Consider the following 22,255-nt stretch of genomic DNA (forward strand, 5'->3'; position numbering starts at 1 on the left):
CTTTCCCACCCACCTGGCTTCACCTATGACCTTCTAGGTTGTCCTCCTTCTGCTCCCTCCACCTTTTTATTCTGGTATCTTCCCCTTTCCTTTCCAGTCTTGATGAAGAATCTTGGCCCTAAACATTGATTATTTATTCATTGTCATAGATACTGTCTGACCTGCTGAGTTCCACCAGCATTTTGTGTGTTTTGCTCTGGATTTCTAACATCTGCAGAATCTCTTGTGTTACTAATTAAGAACCTATCAACCTCTGTTTTAAATACACCCAATAACTTGGCCTCCACAGCTGTCTGTGGCAATGAATTCCTCAGATTCACCATCATCTGGCAAAATAAATTCTGTATAAAGTGACACCTTTTTATTCTGAGTGTGTGCCCTTTGGTTCTAGACTCACCCACTATAGGAAAATCCTCTCCACACCAACTCTAGTTAGGTCTTTCAATATTCAATATGTTTCAGGAAATACCTCCTTATTTTTAAAAAAAATTCCAGAGAGTACAGGGCTAGAACCATCAAACATTCCTCCTATGTTAATCCTGTCATTCCCAGGATCATTCTTGTGAACCTCCTTTGAACTTTCTCCAATGCCAGCACATCTTTTCTTAGATCTGGGGCCCCAAACTGCTCACAGTATTCCAAGTGCAGTCAGACCAATGCCTTATAAAGGCTCAGCATTACATCCTTACTTTTATATTCTAGTCTACTCCAACGAATGAAAGTATTGTATTACTTCCTTACCACTGACTCAACCTGCAGGTTAACCTTCAGGGAATCGTGCACAAGGACCCCCAAGTCCCTTTGCACCTTGTTGTGGACACAATTCAGCATATCATGGGGATCAGCATCTCTTCAATGGATCAATGTGCATCAAATGCTGGAGGAACTCAGCAGGTCAGGCAGAATAAATGGAGAGGAATAAATAGTGAATGGTTTGGACTGAGAAGCTTCACAGGAAGGCAGAAGAAAGCAGAGCAAGAAGGTAGGGGAATGGGAAGGAGTACAAGCTGGCAGGTGATAGGTGAGACCAGGTGATGTTGGAGTGTGAATGAACTGAGAAGCTAGATGTTGATTGGTGGAAAAGGTAAGGATAAAGAAGAAGGAATCTAATAGGAGAGGACAGTTGGCCATGGGAGAAAGGGAAGGAGGAGGGGCATCAGAGAGAGATGATGGGCCCATGAAGAGAAGGGAAGTAATGAGAGCGTAACCAGAATAGGGAATGGAAAAAGATAGATGGGGTGGGGGGAGAGAAACTACTGGAAGGTGGAGGAATAAATTTTTGTCCCATCAGTTTGGAGGCTACCCAGATGGAAGATAAGGTATTGCTTCTCCAACCTGAGTGTGGCCTCATCTTGGGCACAGAGGAAGCAATGGATCCACATCTCTGAATGGGAGTGAGGCGTGGATTTGAAATGGACGGCTTCAGGGAAGTTCTGCCTTTTGTTGCGGACAGAGCGAAGTTGCTCAATGAAGCAGTTCTCCCATATACACAACACACAGAAAATGCTAGAGGAACCCAGCAGGCCAGGCAGCATCAATGGAAAAGAGTGCAGTGGATGTTTCGAACTGACCCTGAGACCCTTCACCTCAGGTCTTATTGATGTAGGGGAGTCTAGGAATCAGAATCAAGTTTGTTATGACAGTGAAATTTGTCATTTTGTAGCAGCAGTGCAGTGCAAAGACATAAAATTATAATAAATTACAAGAATAAATACAGTGGGCACATTGGAAGCAGTACATCTTGGTCCAATTAAGCAGCTGCCCCAATTAGCCGAAGTTTCATGGAAATAGTTAATAACATGTATTAAAAATCTAGACAGTACTATAAAACTATATTTTCTAATAGCTAATATCAATGGAAGAATTCATCTAAGTGTACACAGCTGTGTCCTTTTGATTGATTGTAAATGAACATCAGCACTGATACCTGGTGCAGATAATGGACTGCCTTCATACAATGCTTTTGAAGATATCATCCCCAAATCCTTATTCTTATTGTAATGTTCAAGATGGTTATTGATACCTTCAAATTCTTCATAGTTTCTAACTTGTTGAAGTATTGAAATTGTTTCATTTTCATTCCGACTCTTTCTGGTAACTCCAAGCCCGCATGCTTGAAATGGCAGTGAGCAAAAGTATTCTGAAATGTCTTTCTGCTTCTTTCTCATCAGTGACAAAAATCATTGCTTTTTATACAGAAACATGTGCATTTGAAGTTACTTAAAAGCTGTTCACTCTAAGAAGGGTGTCTAATAACCATCGGAGTGCATGCAACTGACATTAGTTAGAAATTGTTTAACAACAGTCTCCTATCCCAATTAATTGGCAGTGTCCCAAATAAACAAAGAGAGTCCCGTCTATTTTCTCGATTAGTTTTTGTCCTTTGAGAGTTGTCCCTGATTAACCAATGGCCCAACTAATTGCAATCTACTGTAGATAATGATGTGGTATTCATGAGTTCATGGACAATTAAGAAATGTGATGGCAGAGTGCAAAAACTGTTTCACAATTGATGGTTGACAGAAGAATGTGACTAATGTAAGAATAATATATATGGGTGATTGCTGGCCAGTGTGGAAACGATGGGCTGAAGGGCCTGTTTTCATGCTGCAACTCTCTATGACTCTAATTTGCAATAAAAAAAGATTTCAGCTTTGCCATATCACACATTATGTTAATTTCTTAAGCTGCAATACAGTCACGTGTAGCTAGCGTATCGCTGAACAGCGTCAGTGATCAGGGTTCAATTCCCACTGTTGTCTATAAGAAGTCTGTACATTCTCCCCATGACCACATGGGTTTCCTCTGAGTGTGCTGGTTTCCCCAGATCTTGCAAAAGACTTTCAGGTTAGGATTAGTAAATTGTGGGCACACTATATTGGCTCCGGAAGCATAGCAATATTTGCACATTCTCAAATTGTATTGGTTGTTGATGCATTTCACTGTATGTTTTGATATACATGTGACTTATTTGCTAATCTTTAAAATAGCTATCCTTTATGTTGTTGAGCCATGAAGCAATACAGCACAGAAACAGGTCCTTTGGCTCAATGAGTATGTGCCGACCATCGACTATCGGTTTACACTAAATTTACTGATTCCAATTTCTATTAAGTACAATTTCATTACCCTTGCTACTGTCCTTTGACTCCCGAACCCCTTTCCCACTGCCCCATCTCCGGATTCTGCCACTCACCTACACATGTAGTTTTGGGTGATTAAAGTTCAAAGTAAATTTAATATCAAAGTATATGTATGTCACCATATACTCCCCTGAGATTGATTTTATTGCAGGCATCTATTGTAGAACAAAGAAATGCAATAATGGAATCTAAGAAAAATTACGTGCGAAGAAAGACTTAGAACCAATGAAAACAAACTATGCAAATAAATAAATAAATAAATAACATTAAGAATGAGTTAGAATCTTTTTTTTAAATCTCTTTAATTTTTGTTTTAAATGTTGCCATTTAACACAACAACATTTGTGAATGAGCCATCGAGAAGGAGGTACAGGAGACTTAGGTCCCACACCACCTGGTTCAAGAACAGTTCAACTATCAGACTCCTGAACCAGAGTGGATAACTTCACTCACTACAACCCTGAACTGATTCCACTTTCAAAAACTCTGCAACTCGTTCTCAGTATTGTTTATTAACTTGTTTTATTGTTTGCACAATTTGTTATCTTTTGCTCTTTAGACGATTGTCAGTCTTTGTTATGTGCGGATTTTCATAAATTCTATTGCATTTCTTTATTTTCCGGTAAATACCTGCAAGAAAATGAATCTCAGGATTGCATATGGAATGAGATCGCTAACAACACCACTGTTGTTGGCTGAATCAATGCTGGTGACAAATCAGCATATTGGAGAAAGGTCGAAAATCTGGCAATAACCTCTCACTCAATATCAGCAAGACCAAGGAACTGATTATTAACTTCAGGAGAAGGACACCAGAGACACATGAGCCAATCTTCATCAGGGGATCAGAAGTGGAGAAGGTCAGCAACTTTAAAATCCTCGGTGTTGTCATTTTAAAGGTTCTGTCCTGGGTCTAGCAGTTAAGTACAATTACAAAGAAAGCACAGAAGCTCTGCTTCTTCATTAGAAGTTTGTGATAATTTAGCATCATATGTTAAACCTTGACAAACTTCTATAGACGTGTGGTGTATTGACAGGTTGCATCACTGTCTGATATGGAAACACCAATGCCCTTGAATGGAAAATCTTACAAAAAGTAGTGGATACATCATGGGTCCATCTACTTGGAGCTCTGTTGTAGGAAAGTAGCATCCAACATCAGGGACCCCCACCACCAGGTCTTGCTCTCTTTTTGCTGAAGAAGATACAGGAGCATCAGGACTCACACCACCAGGTTCAGGAACAGTTATTACCCTTCAACCATCAGGCTCTTGAACCAGTGGGAGTAACTTCACTCAACTTCACTTGCCCAATCATTGAAACATTCCCACAACCTATGGACTCACTTTCAAGGACTCTTCATCTCATGTTCTCAATATTTTTTGCTTAATTTTTTTTTCTTTTGAATTTACACAGCTTGTTGTCTTTGGACATTGGCGTGCCTGCAAGAAAACTAATCTCAGGCTGCACATGGTGACATACATGTACATTGATAATTTTACTTTGAACTTTGTACATAGTTGATACCAAATTTACTTTGAACTTTGACGATCGCTTTGACGAAGGGAGAAAATTGTGGGCTATCATTACCTAAAAGTAAAGTAAATTAACAATTCAAAAAGTTTTAACATAGCTAAACTGGTAGGAGAGAATCCTAAAGGCAGTTTCTCATTTGCACCTCCGGGACTGAAGAAAGACTTTCACAAGATGAGTTACCTATGTCCATTTGTTGGTCTGGTGTATATTTCATATTCTATTCTATTCATATTTTATTACAGATTTACAGGATCTTCTGCACAGTATGTGCAGCCTTTAAAACTGTGTTTCAGTCCTCTTGACTCACGCGTATGGAATGCAATCTTTATTCCATCTGTATCAGAATGTTGGGTGAGGCTGAGGCCACGGATGAAAGAAGAGAAAGGAAAAAAGGAATTTGCATCTATACAGTCCTTGCCATGAGGGGAGGCCACCCCAAAGTCCTAGCAAAGTTATCTGTTACATCGTGCTGAAAGGCAGGAATCACAGCAGCCAGTTGACACACAGTGAGCTCCCATTATCAGCAGTCTAACAAGAATAGTAATGTTATCAGAGGAATAAAATTGGCCAAGATAACATGGTTTTGTTTTTGTACTCACTAGAGATTCTGCAGATGCTGGAAATCCAGAGCAACACACAGAAAATGCCGGAGGAATTCAGCAGGTCAGGCAGCATTTATGAATCAGAATCAGAATCAAAATTTAACTATTATATGTATATAAATAATAAAAAATGTGATAGTTAATTTAAATATGTGGTGCAAAAATAGTGTGTTTGTGTTCGCGGATTCAACGTCCATTCAGAAGTCTGGTGACAGACGGTTTCGACCCGGAACATCGACTATCTATTGATTTCCATAGATGCTGCTCGACCTGCTGAGTTTCTCCAGCATTTTGTGGATGTTTCTGGGGAAGAAGCTGTTCCTAAAATGTTGAGTGTGCCTTTAGGCTCCTGTACCTCCTTCCTGATGGTAGCAATGAGAAGAGGGCAGGTCCTGGGTGATGGGGAGCCTTAATGACGGATGCCACCTTTTTGAGGCATTGTCTTTTGAAGGTGTCCTGGAACAATTTTTTTGAAGATGCTGGAGAGACTAGTGTCCTTGACAGAGCTATCTGAAATCATAACTTTTGCAGCTTATTTTGATCCTGTGCAGTAGCCGCCCACTACCCCCTACCCCCATACTGACAGTGATGCAGCCAGTTAGAATTCTTTCCATGGTACATCTGCAGAAATCTGTGAGTGACTTTACTGACACACCGAATCTCCTCAAACTCTGAAGGAAATATAGCCGCTGCCTTGCTGTCTTTGTAATTGCATCGATATGTTGGGCCCAGGATAGATCCTCAGAGATGTTGACACCCAGTAATTTGAAACTGCTCACCCTTTCCACTTCTGGTCCCTCTATGAGGACTAGTGTGTGTTCCTTCATCTTACACTTTCTGAAGTCCATTAGGAGTTCTTTGGCCTTATAGAGAGCAATCAACTGTGTAAATCTATGTATGCTGAGCAAATTTTCTTCAGGCGCCGCAGTAGCATAGGGGTTAGCACAACATTATTATAACTCGGGGATTTCCATAGTTCGGAGTTCAATTCCAACGCTGCCTATAAGGAGTTTGTATGTTTTCTCCATGAGCCATGTGGATTTACTCCAGGTGCTCCAGTTTGCTCCCACAGTCCAACAACATACCGGTTAGTAGGTTAATTGTAAATTGTCCAATGATTAGGCCAGTGTTAAATAGGTGGGTTCCTGGCTGGCATGGCCTGGTTCACACCATTATCTTTAAATAAATAAACAGTTATCTTCTTGTTGAAGGGTCTCAGTCCAAAACATTAACTGTTTATCCCTCCATAGATACAACTTGACCTGCTGAGTTCCTCCAGCATTTTGTGCTTGTGCTTGTTTTCACACTCGTCCTCACCAAAAAGGATACTAACTAGGAGGAAGTGTTGATGTCTGACACGGATGTCTCCAACTCTAACGTGACACATTCCTTCAGATCTGTCAGGCAGCATATCTCCAATACAAACGACTAAGTGGCGAAGATGCCATAAGATCATAAAGTTCAAATTTAGGAGCAGAATTAGGCCACTCGTCCCATGATGTGTTCTCTGCCATTAAATAAGGTTTCATTTTTTATTTGTCCCCTCTCATCTGTTACTGGAGTGATATATCTCTCTCCCTTGCTTGTGATAGAGAGAGCCTTTCTGAGATGTCGGCATGTTGGGACGCACAGTAGTTTCTGACACACTGTAGTTCATGATCGTTGGGGTGCATTGCAATTGAATGCATAGTGGGTGCTGGGGGAGTGCTTAGATTAGATTAGATTATGAGGACACTCAGTCCTCGTTTATTGTCATTTAGAAGTGCATGCATGTATTAAGAAATGATACAATGTTCCTCCAGAGTGATATCACACAAAAACAGGACAAACCAAAGACTAACACTGACAAAACCACACGATTATAACATATAGTTACAGCAGTGCAAAACAAAACCATAATTTAATAAAGAACAGACCATGGGCATGGTAAAAAAAAATCTCAAATCCCTATCAACTCCTATAGTTCCCGATAGCAGGCGGCAAAAAGGGAGAAACTCCCCTACCATAAACCTCCAGGCACCGACAACTGACAATAGCCGATGCATTGGAAGCACCCGACCACCGCCGACTGAGTCCATCCGGAAACTCCGAGCCTCCGACCAGCCCCTCCGATACAGCCTCCTGAGCGCCATCCTCTGCCGAGCGCCTTCGACCTCATCCCGGCCGCCAAAACAAACAAAGCCGAGGACTCAGAGGCCTACTCCTCCGGAGATTCCGGTTACCACACAGTAGCAGCGGCAGCGAAGCGGGCCTTTCAGAAGTTTCTCCAGATGTTCCTCCGTACTCCCACATCTGTCTCCATCAAATGAGAATTGTGCACGGCACCCTACTTGACAAATACAGATAGCATTCCAGAGCTGCCGCGCGGGCTGCTCGCGTCGCCATCTTTTCCTCTGAGGTGGAGTGGCTGATGCTGTTGCTGGAACAAGTGGGGGAGAGGGTTAATGCTTTTGCTGCTGTTTGCGCATGGGAGATTGGTGGGGGGGGGGGAGGCTTTGAGGTTCCAACGTTTTCTGTAATTAATTCATTGGGGTTTTTGTTCTGTTTCATGGATACCTGTAAAGAGTAAGGATTTCAGGTTGTATACTGTATACATTCTTAAATTGTTGAACCTCTGAACCATAGATGTTGTTTGACCTACTGAGCTCCATCAACATGTTATGGGCATTGCTCAAGATTTCCAGCAAATGCAGTCTCACTCATGCCACAGTCACGATACTGGCCCTGATATTAAGGTATTGCTGTTCATGAGAGTAACAGGAGAGGGTGATCCAGCACACTGGAACTGTAAGTCAGATTCGCTAATATGGTGTGGTGAGCATGGCAGGAAATGGACTTTTGATCCATTGGGATGGTATACCTGGTGTTGTCCATCTGTAGTGGATCTTAAAGCAATATTGTTTACTGAATTACCCGTGGCTGTGAATGCGGATTTCAGCTGTAATAGTCCTAAATGGGAATATTTGATAATTCCCTTTGGAGCTTTCAGGCGCCATCCTGTCTACAACCCAACTTCCAGCAACTCACAGCATGGGAATAGTAGAAAGTAGATGGATATTTCCAATAAATAGAAGAATTTTTATTTTTATCTTCATTCTCTGATAAGTTGTCTTTGATTCACACTCCCCCCCCCATCTCAAGTTGCCCCTAAGCCCACTGATTTGCTAGACATCTTCGAAGTGCAGCTGAGAGTTAGGCATTTTGCTCTAGGATTAACACATGTAATTAACATGAACATTGCTCTAGGATTGAAGCCACACGCACGCCAGGCTGGGAAAGAATGGCCATATCCATCCCTGAGAGACACTGCGACCAGATGGTGCAGACTGCTACATCATCGTCACCACTGAGGATAATTATTTTCTAATTCCAGAATTATTTGAATTCCACAGATGTGAAGCTGGGATTTGAACTCATGCCTCTGGAAGAATATACAGTCTCCTACTCACTTTCCCAGAATTTTCTCAGATATTTCCTTATATGACTAGGTGTCAAACTATGTCTGATGTGCCTTGGGTTGTTTTACTCATTACAATTTGCCTCACAAATACATGTTCTTGTTGGTGCTGTGGCTGTCATATTTGCCAATCCATACATTTCAAATTTGCTTCAGCACAATTATTCAGAAACCCTTAACATTTTTGAATAGTGGAATGGACAAGGAGTGTTCAAATAACTTGGGTGAAAATAAATCACCTTTAATCTCCAGGCCATAGCATTGCTGATTTCTCTCTACGTTCAAACACAATATTTGAGATGTAACATGAGACATCTCCTGAGTTAGAGAGAAAAGGTTGAATTCATCAGGACTTTATTCCCAAGAGTGTAAAAGACCTGCCTTAGATTTTTTTCTTCTGATCACAGGACCTTGTGGTACATTTGTAATGAAAAATACAATAAGTCTGGTCCACTGGTTTATTGGCAAGACCAATGACAGGGCAGATGTGTGCATCAGTTGTAGCAAGTATTAAGCCTCATGCCATGGACTTGTCTGTTCCAGTAGTCCAGGAGGAGAGGCAACAGAAACGGTGTAGTGTGGTGCCCATGTTGGGTTGTGGCTGGCCGCTCCCACCAGTGCTGCCCTCCAGTGTTCACTCGATAGGCGACAAGCTGGATTGTGTGCACATGTATGTTTGTCTGCGGACAGCTGAGAACTACTTGTTCTTGCGGACAGCACCCATGCACCATCGATTTACAGGACATATCGCTCAGGGGCTTGGGATATATGTATTCTTTTGTATGACTGTAAAGCAACGACATGCAGTTATAAAAAAGGCAAGACAGCAGCGATACTTCATTAGGAGTTTGAAGAGATTTGGCATGTCAACAGATACATTCAAAAATCTCTATAGGTGTACCATGGAGAGCATTTTGACAGGCTGCATCACTGTCTGGTACGGGGCGGGTGAGGGGGAGGCTACTGCACAGGACTGAAAGAAGCTGCAGAGGGTTGTAAATTTAGTCGGCTCCATCTTAGGTACTAGCTTACAAAATACCCAGGACATCTTCAAGGAGCGGTGTCTTGGAAAGGCGGCGTCCATTATTAAGGACCTCCAGCACCCCTTTTCCTTTTCTCCTTTTCTCACTGTTACCATCAGGTAGGAGGTACAGAAGCCTGGAGGCACACACTCAGCGATTCAGGAACAGCTTCTTCCCCTCTGCCATCCAATTCCTAAATGGACATTGAACCCTTGAACACTACCTCACTTTTTTAATATATATTATCTCTGTTTTTGCACGATTTTTAAACTATTCAATATACATATACCATAATTAATTAATTTTTAAAATTTCTTTTCTCTCTTCTAGATTATGTATTGCATTGTACTGCTGCTGCTAAGTTAACAAATTTCACGACACATGCGGTGATAATAAACCTGATTCTGATTCTGATGACTGCTGTCTTATGTATGCTGTACATTCCCTGTGTTGTATATGACTGTTGGTACTATGTTTTGCCACAGTACCACTGTTTCAAACCACTATTTCACTCGGTTGTGTTCATGCATGGCTGAATAATAACTAAACTTAAACTTGAAACTTGAATGATAGGGATTTAATAGCAGTATACGAAGTTATGAGGGGTATAGAGAGGGTAAATGCCAACAGGCTTTTTCCACTGGGGTTGGGTGAGACTAGAATTAGAGGTTATGGGCTAAGAGTGAAATGTAAAATGTTTAAGAGGACCCTGAAGGAGAACTTCTTCCCTCAGAGGGTGTTGAGAGTGTAGAATGAGCTGCCAGCAGTAGTGGCAGATGCGAGTTTCATTTCAACGTTTAAGAGACATTTGGATAGGTACATAGATAGGAGGAGTACGGAGGACGATGGTCCGAGTGCAGGTTAATGGGACTAGATAGATTAATAGTGCGCACTTACTTGATAGGGCAATGAATCTGTTTCTGTGCTGTTGTTCTCTGTGACCCTATGACTATCTGGTATGGACTAGATGGGCTGAAGGGCCTACTTCTGTGTTACAGTGCCCTCTGACTCTATGAATTTCTTCATCTTTCCTTGAGGGGCATGTTCCATTTGCCACGTGCAGGGAAATGATCCGACACTGGGTGATTACATTGAGCTTAAACCAAACATGATACACCTGAAGTTCTTCCCATATATTTAATCCAGGGGACATTTGTGCATTTGTTCAGAGTATTCCAAGGTAGCGCCTATTACAGCTCGGGTTGGTTAACACGATGCTATTACAGCTCAGGGCATTGAAGTTTGGAGTTCAATCCTGGCACTCCTGCTGGGAGTATCCATACGTCCATCCCGTGGAATGTGTGGAGGTTCCTCAGGTGCTCTGGTTTCCTCCCACAGTCCTAAAATGTAGCGGGTAGGTTTGTTGCTCATTGTAACTTGTCCTGCGATTAGGTTAGAGTTAAAACGGTATTGTTGGGTGTTGCTGGGAGGTGCGACTCGAAGGGCCAGAAGAGCCGATTCTGCGCTGTATCGCTAAATAATAAATAAAAGAAATAGGTTGAGCAATTGCGATTGCCAGATGTTTAGCCAAAACTCCAAACACTTGTCCAAAACAAACTGATACTTGGCAGGATTCTTGGAGAATGTTTACTTGCATAATGATGTTGGCTCTTTCTACCATGTTGACACAGAGATGTTGAACAATGCTGGAAGGCTAGCCTTATATTTTCAGGATCAGTGGTATAACTGACCTCCAGAGGGGCACACTCATCTAGTAGAGTGCTTAGTGATGCTGGAAGGTGCTTATATAGAGCGTTCCGTCCAACTGCTCTGCAGGGGTGACAAGACATAAGGGAATGTGTTATGATCACCAAACCTCAATCAGGAGCAAAATGGTGAAAAACACTCAGCAGATCAGGTATCCATCATTAAGGACCCCCATCACTCAGGACATGGCCTCTTCTCATTGCTATCATCAGCGAGGAGGTACAGGAGCCTAGAGACACACACTCAATCTTTCTTCTCCTCCGCCATCTGATTTCTGAATGGACAATATGCACAACCTCACTATAATTTTTTTTCTGGTTTTTTGGCTCTCTTTTTGCACTACATATTTCTCTGGCCCTACATTCCTCCTTAGACCACCTGGAGAATAAAGACGCGTACGTAAGGCTCCTTTTCATTGACTACAGCTCTGCCTTTAATACTATCATTCCAAATAAACTGATTCCTAAGCTCCGGAACCTGGGCCTTAGCGCTCAGATCTGTAGCTGGATCTTCAACTTCCTCACAGACAGGACCCAGGCTGTAAAAATAGGGGACAAGCTCTCCTCTACAATCACTCTGAGCACCGGTGCCCCACAAGGTTGTGTACTCAGCCCCCTGCTGTACTCACTGTACACCCATGATTGTGTAGCCAAGTTTCCATCAAACTCAATATATAAGTTTGCTGATGACACAACAATTGTAAGCCGTATCTCGGGTAATGATGAGTTTGAGTACAGAGAGGAAGTTAAGAACCTGGTGGCATGGTGCGAAGACAATAACCTCACTCAACATCAGCAAGACAAAGGAATTGGTTGTTGACTTCGGAAGGAGTAGCGGACCGCACGACCCAATTTACATCGGTGGTGCTCAAGGTCAAAAGCTTTTAAGTTCCTCGAGGTCAATATCACAAATGACCTGACTTGGTCCAACCAAGCAGAGTTCACTGCCAAGAAGGCCCACCAGCGCCTTTACTTCCTGAGAAAACTAAAGAAATTTGGCCTGTCTCCTAAAACCCTCACTAATTTTTATAGATGCACCGTAGAAAGCATTCTTCTAGGGTGCATCACAACCTGGTATGGAAGTTGTCCTGTCCAAGACCGGAAGAAGCTACAGAAGATCATGAACATGGTGCAGCACATCACACAAACCAATCTTCCGTCTTTGGACTCACTTTACACCACATGCTGTCGGAGCAGTGCTGCCAGGGTAATCAAGGACACGACCCACCCAGCCAACACACGTTTTGTCCCTCTTCCCTCTGGGAGAAGGCTCAGGAGCTTGAAGACTGGTATGGCCAGATTTGGGAACAGCTTCTTTCCAACTGTGATAAGACTGCTGAACGGATCCTGACCCGGATCTGGGCCGTACCCTCCAAATATCCGGACCTCCCTCTCGGTTTTTTTGCACTACCTTACTTTCCATTTTTCTATTTTCTGTTTATGATTTATAATATAAATTTTTAATATTTACTATCAATTTGTAATCCAGGGAGCGGGAAGCGCAGAATCAAATATCGCTGTGATGATTGTACGTTCTAGTATCAATTGTTTGGCGACAATAAAATATAAAGTATAAAGTATATTTCATTTAACTTTATATATATATATATTTCTTATTGTAATTTAATTTTTATTCATCATGTATTGCAAAACAACAAATTTCATGTCATATGCCAGTCATATTAACCCTGATTCTAATTCTGATTCAGAGAAATTTGGACTCTGCCGAATACATCACAGGCACCTCCCTGTCCATTATTGGTAGTATCTACTAAAAGCACTGCCTCAGGAAGGCAACACCAATCACCAATGATCCCCACTATCCCGGTCGTACCATCTTCTCTCAACCACCATCAGGCAGGAGGTATAAAAGCCTGAAGTTTCAAACCACTAGGTTCAAGAACAATTATTTTTGAACTAACCAGCAAAACCTTAATCACTAAATGGATACCACCATTTTGAGCCATTGCTTTTTGAAAATTTCATCAGTCTTGGTGAGGCTAGTGCCCACGATGGATCAGGCTAAACTTACAGCCCTCTGCAGCTTTTTCTGATCCTGTGTAGTGGCCCTTCCATACCAGAGGGTGTTGCAACCATTTAGAATGCTCTCCACAATATATCCTCAGAAATTTACAAGAGCCTTTTGTGACAGACCAAGTGTCTGAAACTCCTAATGAAACTTAGCTGCCGTTGTGCCTCCTTTATAATATGTTGGGCCAGGATAGATTTTTAGAGACGTTGATCCTAGGAACTTGAAACTGCTCACCCTTTCCACTGCTGATCCCTTGACGAGAACTGGTGTGTGTTTCCTCGACTTTCCCTCCCTGAATTCCACAATCAATTCTTTGGTCTTACTGACATTGAGTGCACAGTTGTTTCTGAGACACTACTCAACCTGCTGATCTATCTCACTTCTGTACACCTCTTCGTCACCATCTGAAATTCTAGGCCAACAATCATTGTGTCGTCAGTAAATTTATAGAAAGTATTTGAGCTGTGCCGAGATGCATTGTTGTAAGTGTGGAGAGTAGAGCAGTGGGCTAAGCACACATCCTTGAGGTGAGACATTGTTGATTCTCAGCAAGGAGGTGATGTTATTTCTGATCCACACAGCTTGTGATCTCCTGGTGAGGAAGTCAAGGATCCAATTGTTGAGGGAGATATAGAGGACCAGGTTTTGGAGCTTGTTGATTAATATTGAGAGTACGATGGTGTTGAATGCTGAGCTGTAATCAATAAACAGCAGCCTGACAAAGGTATTTCTATTGTTTGGATGATCCAAAGCCGAGTGGAGAGTCGATGAGATTGCAAGTGATGATAGGCAAGTTGCATTGTGTCCAGGTCCTTGCTTAGGCAGGAGTTGTTTCAGGCCATGACCAAACTGTCGAAACACTTCATCACAGTAGACGTGAATGCAACTGGGCAGTAGTCCTGTTGGTCTTATTGTGTCCTTTCTTATAAGAATGGTGCATAACTTATCTTCGCAAACACGAGGAAATCTGCAGATGCTGGAAATTCAAGCAACACACCCAAAATGCTGGCGGAACGCAGTAGGCCAGACAGCATTTATTGGAAGAGGTACAGTCGACGTTTCGGGCCGAGACCCCTTCATCAGGACTAACTGAAAGAAGAGATAGTAAGAGATTTGAAACGGAAACTGGATAATTTATCTTTGTGTTTTTTTCTTGTGAATTTGTATATCTGATGCTACGTACCAGTGATGCTGGTCTAAGTACGTTTTTCACTGCATCTATGCATCCAGGTACTTTTGTATGTGACAATAAACTCGACTCTGACTGACTTTTAACACTTAAGACATAGAACTTGGAACAGAAGAGCACAGGAACAGGACCTTCAGCCCACAATGTGTATGCCAGCTATGATGCCACATTAAACTGATCTCATCTGCTTGCACATAATCCATGTCCCTCCATTCCCTGCCTATTTGTGTACTTGCCTAAAAGACTCTTGCGTCCCATTATCATCCCTGGCAGTGCATTTCAGGCACCCTCCATTCTGTATTAAAAATATGCCCTGCACATCTCCTTTAAACTTTTCCCCTCTCACCTTAAATGCATGCCCACTAGTATATGGCATTTCATCCCTGGGAAATGTAGTGCGCCTGATCCGCCAATGGCACCGCTGCTGTTGGGAGAGTCTAAGATAATGATAAGGTGGCTTACAGGAGCGAGATAGATCGACTGGCTGAGTGCAGTCCCAACAACAACCTCACACTCAACTTCAGTAAGACCAAGGAATTGATTGTGAACTTCAGGTAAGTGAAGTCTGCCGTACACACTCTTCAAGTTCCTGGGCATCAACATTTCAGATAATCTACCCTTAAGCACAAGAATCATACTGTATGCTGTCCTCTGGGCAAGTCAAAGTCAAGTTTATTGTCAAACTTATTTAATTTTTTAATTTAGTGATACAGTGCAGAGTTGGCCCTTCCTGCCCTTTGAGACATGTCACCCCAGCAACCCCCGTCAAATCCAACTAATCCTAATCTAAACATGGGACAATTTACAATGACCAATTAACCTATCCAATATGCATTTAAACTACAGGAGGAAACCAGAGCACCCGGGGAAAACCCATCCATTCCACAGGGAGGACGTACACAACCTCCTTACAGAGTGGTGCCTGAATTGACCTCCAAACTCCGGAACGCCCCCGAGCTGTAATAGCGTCAAGCTAATTGCTTTGCTACCGAGGTGCAAGAGCGCACGTATGCACAGGTGCAATGAAGAACTTGCAGCAGCATTGCATGCAGGTAGCATTAGAGACAGAGCAATCACTAGAAAGACATAAAGTGAACATAGAGAGGTCAGCAGTGGGAAGGGTGAGCAGCCATAAGTTTCTGGGTGCCAGCGTCTCAAAGGATCTGTCCTGGGCGCAACACGTTGATGCCATCACAAAGAAGGTATATCAGTGGCTATCATCAGGAGTTTGAAGAGATTTTTTATGTCACCAAAGACTCTTTCAAACTTCCATAGATGTACAATGGGGAGGATTCTAACTGACATGAATCACCACCTGGTTTGAAGGAAAATCCTGCAGAGGGTTGTAGAATCCATCAGGGCCACTAGCCTCCCTGCCTTTGAGGACGTCTTCAAAAGGCAGTGCCTCAAGAAGGTGGCATCCATCATTAAAGACCTTCACCATCTGGGACATGCCCTCGTTGCATTACTATTGGGGAGGAGGTATAGGAGCCACACTCAAAATTTTAGGGATAGCTTCCCCTCCTCCACCATCAGATTTCTGAAATGTCTATGACCCCATGAACACTGCCCAAATATTGTTCGTTTGTCCCGTCTGCTTTTTTGCCATTTATAATAAATCTTTCTGTCTGCTGTCATAAAACAACAAGTTTCACAATGTTTACCAATGATAATAAACCTGATTCTGACTCCCTTTGATCCTGCTCCACCGAAGGACTCTGTGAGATGCACAAAGTTACGACATCTCTCGTGTACCCACTCAGTAGGTTCAGATTCGTTTATTTACCACAGGTATAGTACACGAAAATACACAATGAATTGTGTCACTTGTGTAAACGACCAACACAATCTAACTCCATGCTAGTGCCAGCCCAATAGTGTCATTGCACATTCCAACACAGCATACCCAGTCCCACAATGTTCAGCAGAACAGCACAAGCAGCACTAACAACAGGACAATGACAACAGCAAAACAACCCCAGGATTGGCCGCCTCTGGGCCTGCAGGCTCCAGTGGACTTGCAGAATCGCAGACATTGGGCCTCTTACTTTCCCGGTGGACTCGCAGGCCAGCGTTTTGGCTATTGGGCATCACTTTCTCATCTTGTTGACTTTGGTAGAGTTTCTGCATTTGGGCATGAGTTCTGAAACATGCAGGCACCTCCAACGGGTCAGTGCAAAACAGCAAGGCCTGGGCTCATCTGCCATGCTTGGCTGCTGATGTTAGGCTCCATTATTATGAGCTGATCCATCACACTGAGCTCCTGCAGCTTTTGTTCTGGAAAATGGAATACACCAAGAGCTCTGCCTGAAGCACTAACAGCTACACTGATACCGTGCCAACCCTGCAAAGTCCTCTATTGTTCGACAATTTGGCTTTTGGGGTGTATTATGCCATCTTCATCAGTTTTACTAGACCCATGGCTTTAGACTGCTCTGATTAAAATAACATGTGAGGGATTTGCCTTGCAGGCTAGTAAGCAGGCCTTTTCAGTTCAGTAACTTGCAGGCTCCCAAATGAGCCTGTCATAGTTTGATATACTGACATATAAATCACTAAAGTTACACTGTGAAATATTAGCACTAAAATGCAATTACTCTGTCTGCAGTTTTGCCAAGATGTTGTAAGTTATAGAGTCATACAGCAGGGAAACAGGTTCTTCAGCCGATTTAGTCCATGCTGAGCAAGAAGCCATTCTAAGCTATACTCATTTCCGTGATCCAGAAAACTTCTATAGATATAACATGGAGAGCATTCTGACTGGTTATATCACCATGTGCTATGGAGGGGGGTGGGGTCACTGCACATGACCGTACAGAGCTACAAAGAGATGTAAACTCAGCCAGCTCTATCATGGGCACTAGTCTCCCCATGGCTGAAGACGCATTCAAATGGCAATTATGCCTTAAAAGGGTGGGATCCACCATGGAGGACCCTACCATGCAGGACATGCCTTCTTTTCATTACTACCATCAGGGAGGAGATACAGGAGCCCAAATACCCACACTCAACATTTTAGGAACAGCTTCCCCTCTGCCATTAGATTTCTGAGTGCTCCCATGAACTTCTGAACCTCACTAACTTTGCGCTCATTTTTGCACTACTTATTTAATGTACATACAGCATCTATATATTTTTTCTTATTGTAATTTATAGATATGTATGCATTGCAATGTACTGCTGCTACAATCAACACATTTCACAATATATATCAGTGATAATAAACCTGATTCTTATTTGTCTCTATTTGGTATATTTTTTTTAGCCTGCAGGTGATGAATCTGTGGAATTCATTGCCACAGGCTGCTGTGGAAACGTAGTCATTTGGTATATTTAAAGTGGAGTTTGATAGGCTCTCAATTAGTAACAGCATCAAAGGCTACAGTGAGAAGGCAGGAGAATGGGGTTGAGACAGAACATAAATTAGCCATGATAGAATGGCAGAGCAGGCTCGATGGGCAAAATGGCATAATTCTGCTCCTATGTCTTATGTTTCACGGTCTTTTAGTAAATCACTAATTCAGAGATGGCTAGGGTGGGATTAGTTGCAATTTGGTGTAGTGGTAATTACAAATGGATCAGTAATCCAGAGACCCAATTATCCGCTGGGGACATGGAAACATAGAAACATAGAAAATAGGTGCAGGAGTAGGCCATTCGGCCCTTCGAGCCTACACCACCATTCAGTATGAACATGGCTGATCATCCAACTCAGAACCCTGTACCAGCCTTCCACCCATACCCCCTGATCCCTTTAGCTACAAGGGCCATGAATTTGAATCCCACCTTGGCAGATGATGAATTTGAAATCAATAAAAGTATTGAAACCATGTCGATTGTCGTAAAAACCCATCTGATTCACTAATGTCCTTTAGGGGAGAAATCCTGCCGTCCTTAGCTGGTCTGGCCCATATGTAACTCCAAACCCACAGCAATGTGGTTGACTCTTGAGTGCCCGCTGAAATGGCCTAGCAAGCTATTCAGTTGTATCCAACCACTAAAAAGAAAATAATAAGGAATGAAGCTGGATGGATAACCTGGCATCAGCCTAGGCACTGGAAGTGACGATGGCAAAACCAGCCCTGTCAACCCTGTAAGTCCTCCTTACTAACACCAGGGGACTTGTGCCAAAGTTGGGAGAGCTGTCTCACAGACTAGTCAAGCAGCAGTCTGACATAGTTGTTCTGACAGAATCATACCTTATAGTTAATATTCCAGACTCTGCTATCACCATGCCTGGGTATGTACTGTCTTACCAGCAGGACAGACGTAGCAGAGGTGGTTGCACAATGGTATACAGTAGACAGGGAGCAGCCCTGGTAACTCTCCGCATCGACCCTGGACCTCATGAGGTCTCATGTCACCAAGTTAAAAATGGGCAAGGAAACCTCCTGCTGATTACCAACTACCATCCTCACTCGGTTGATGAATTTGTACTTCTTCATGTTGAGCAACACTTGGAGGTGGCAGGGGCACAGAATGTGCTCTGGGTGGGGGACTCAATGTCCATCACCAAGTGTGGCTCAGTAGTACCACCGCAGACTGAGCTGGTCGGGTCCTACTGGACAGGTGTTGAGGGAGCCAACAAGAGGGAAAAACACACTTGATTTCATTCTCACCAACCTGCCTACTACGGAAACATCTGTCTATGACAGCATCGGTAGAAGTGACCACCACACAGTATTTGCAGAGACTAAGTCCTGTCTCCACATTGAAGAAACCCTCCACCACGTGTGGCACTACCACCGTGCTAACTGGGATTGACTTCGAACAGATCGATCAGCCCAACACTGGGCATCCATGAGGCATTGTGGGCCATCAGCAGCAATAGAATTGGACTCAACTACAATCTGTAACCTCTCGGCCCGGCATATCCCCCACTCTAACATTATCACCAAGATCAATCCTGGTTCAATAAAGAGTGTAGGAGGGCATGCTGAGAACAACACCAGGCATACCTCAATATGAGGCGTCACCCTGGTGAAGCCACAATACAGGACTACTTGCATTTCAAACACCATAAGCTCCAAATACTAGACAGATCTGAGTGGTCTCACAACCAGCGGATCAGATCTCAGCTCCGTGGTCCTGCCACATCCAGCCGTGAGTGGTGGTGGACAATCAAACAACTCACAGGAGGAGGAGGCTCCACAAATATCCCCATCCTCAACAATAGAGGAGCCCAGCACACCTGTGCAAAAGATAAGGCTAAAGCATTTGCAACAATCTTCAGTCAGAAGTGCCAAGTAAATGATCCAGCTCGGCCTCCTCCAGAAGTCCCCAGCATCCCAGATGCCAGTATGCAGCCAATCTGATTCACTCCATGTGATATCAAGAAACAGCTGAAAGCACTGGATATTGTGAATGCTATGGGCCCAGACAAAATCCTGGCAATAGTCCTGAAGACTTGTTCTCCAGAACTTGCCACGCCACTTGCCAAGCTGTTCCAGTACAGCTACAACACTGGCATCTACCCGGCAATGTGGAAAGTTGCCCAGGTATGTCCTGTACACAAGAAACAGGACAAGTCCAACTCAGCCAATTACTGCCCTATCAGCCGACTCTCAATCATCAGCAAAGCAATGGGAGGGGTCATCAACAGTGCTATCGTGCAGCACCTACCTGGCAATAAATTGCTTATGGATGCCAAGTCTGGGTTCCGCCAAGGCCACTCAGCTCCTGACCTCATCATCTCCTTGGTCCAAATCTGGACCAAAGAGCTAAATACCAGAGGTGAGGTGAGAGCGATAGACCTCGACATCAAGGCAGTATTTGATTGAGTATGGCATCAAGGTGAGCTAGCTAAAATGGAGTCAATGGGAATTAGGGGGAAAATCCTCCGCTGGTTGGATTCATACCTGACACAAAGGATGATAGTTGTGGTGGTTGGAGGTCAATCATCCTCAGGACATCACTGCAGGAGTTCCTCAGGGAAGTATCCTAGTACTAACTATCTTCAGCGTCTTCATCAATGACCTTCTTTCTGTCATAAGGTCAGACGTGGGGATGTCCTCAGAACACAATGTTCTGCACCATTTATGGCTCCTCAGATAGTGAAGCAGTTCGTACTCAAATGCAGCAGGACCTGGATAATATCCAGGCTGGGGCTGACAAGTGGCAAGTAACATTCAAACCACGCAAGTGCCAGGCAATGACCACCCCAACAAGAGAGGCTCTAACCATCGTCCCTTGACACTCAGTGGCATCACCATCACTGAATCCCCTACTATCAACATCCTGGGGGTTACCACTGACAGGAAACTGCACTACTATAGTCTTATAAACACCGTGACGATCAAAGCAGGTTAAACTCTAGGAATCTTGTGGTGCGTAACACACCTCTCGACTCCCCAAAGCCTGTCTACCATTTACAAGGCTCAGGTCAGTAGTGTAATAGAATACTCACCACTCGCCTGGATGAATGCTGCTCCATCAACACTCAAGAAGCTTGACACCATCCAGCACAAGGCAGCCCAGTTGATTGGTACCCCTTCCACGAGCATCCAATTCCTCCACCGTTGACGAACAGTTACAGCAGTGTGCACTAGCTACAAGATGCACTGCAACAGCACACCAAAGCTCCTAAAGTAGCACCTCCCAGACCCAAGACAACTATCATTTGGAAAGGCAAGAACAGCAGATACCTGGGAACACCACCACTTGCAAATCCCCCTCAAAGTCACTCACCATTCTGTCTAGGAAATATATCACCATTCCTTCATTGTCGCATGGTCAAAATCATGGAATTCCCTCCCTACCAGCTGTGTGGGTGTACCTACACCTCAGGGACCGCAGCAGTTCGAGAAGGCAGCTCATCACCACCTACTCAAGGGCATCTAGGGATAGGCAATAAATGCTGGCTGAGCTGGCGATGCCCACGTCTTATAAGTGAATAAATAGATATACTGGGATACAACATTTGGGTTGAGACCTTTCATCTGGAGTTCCTTAATTGTCCTAATCTACCTGGCTTTACCACCACCCTGGGGGAACATTAAACACACCCAGCACCCTATGTAAAAACACAACTCTGCTATCAACCCCGCCCCCCCCCCCCGCCCCACTACCTATACTTTCTCCAATCATTTTAGCATTATGCCCCTTGTATTAGTCATTTCCACTCTGGTAAAAAAGTCTCTGGTTGTCCTCTCTACCTATATTCTCATAAAGCTTGGGAACATGTCCTTCAGCCCAACTGCTGCATGTCGATCAAGAGAGGTAAGAAAAGCACTCCCATCTTCCTCAGAACCCATTCAAACATGAAAGGTGCCTTTATACATATAGTCTGTCCCTCTGACTATACCCCTTGCCCATCCTCTGTTTCCCCCCCCCCAGTCTTTCTCCCCAGACCTCCTGTCCCATGATCCTCTCATATCCCCTTTGCCAATCACCTGTCCAGCTCTTGGCTCCATCCCTCCCCCTCCTGTCTTCTCCTATCATTTTGGATCTCCCCCTCCCCCTCTTACTTTCAAATCTCTTACTAACTCTTCCTTCAGTTAGTCCTAACGAAGGGTCTCGGCCTGAAACGTCGACTGCACCTCTTCCTACAGATGCTGCCTAGCCTGCTG

Source organism: Mobula birostris, chromosome 6 (assembly GCF_030028105.1).
Source record: "Mobula birostris isolate sMobBir1 chromosome 6, sMobBir1.hap1, whole genome shotgun sequence".
In the NCBI taxonomy this organism is placed as follows: Eukaryota; Metazoa; Chordata; class Chondrichthyes; order Myliobatiformes; family Myliobatidae; genus Mobula; species Mobula birostris.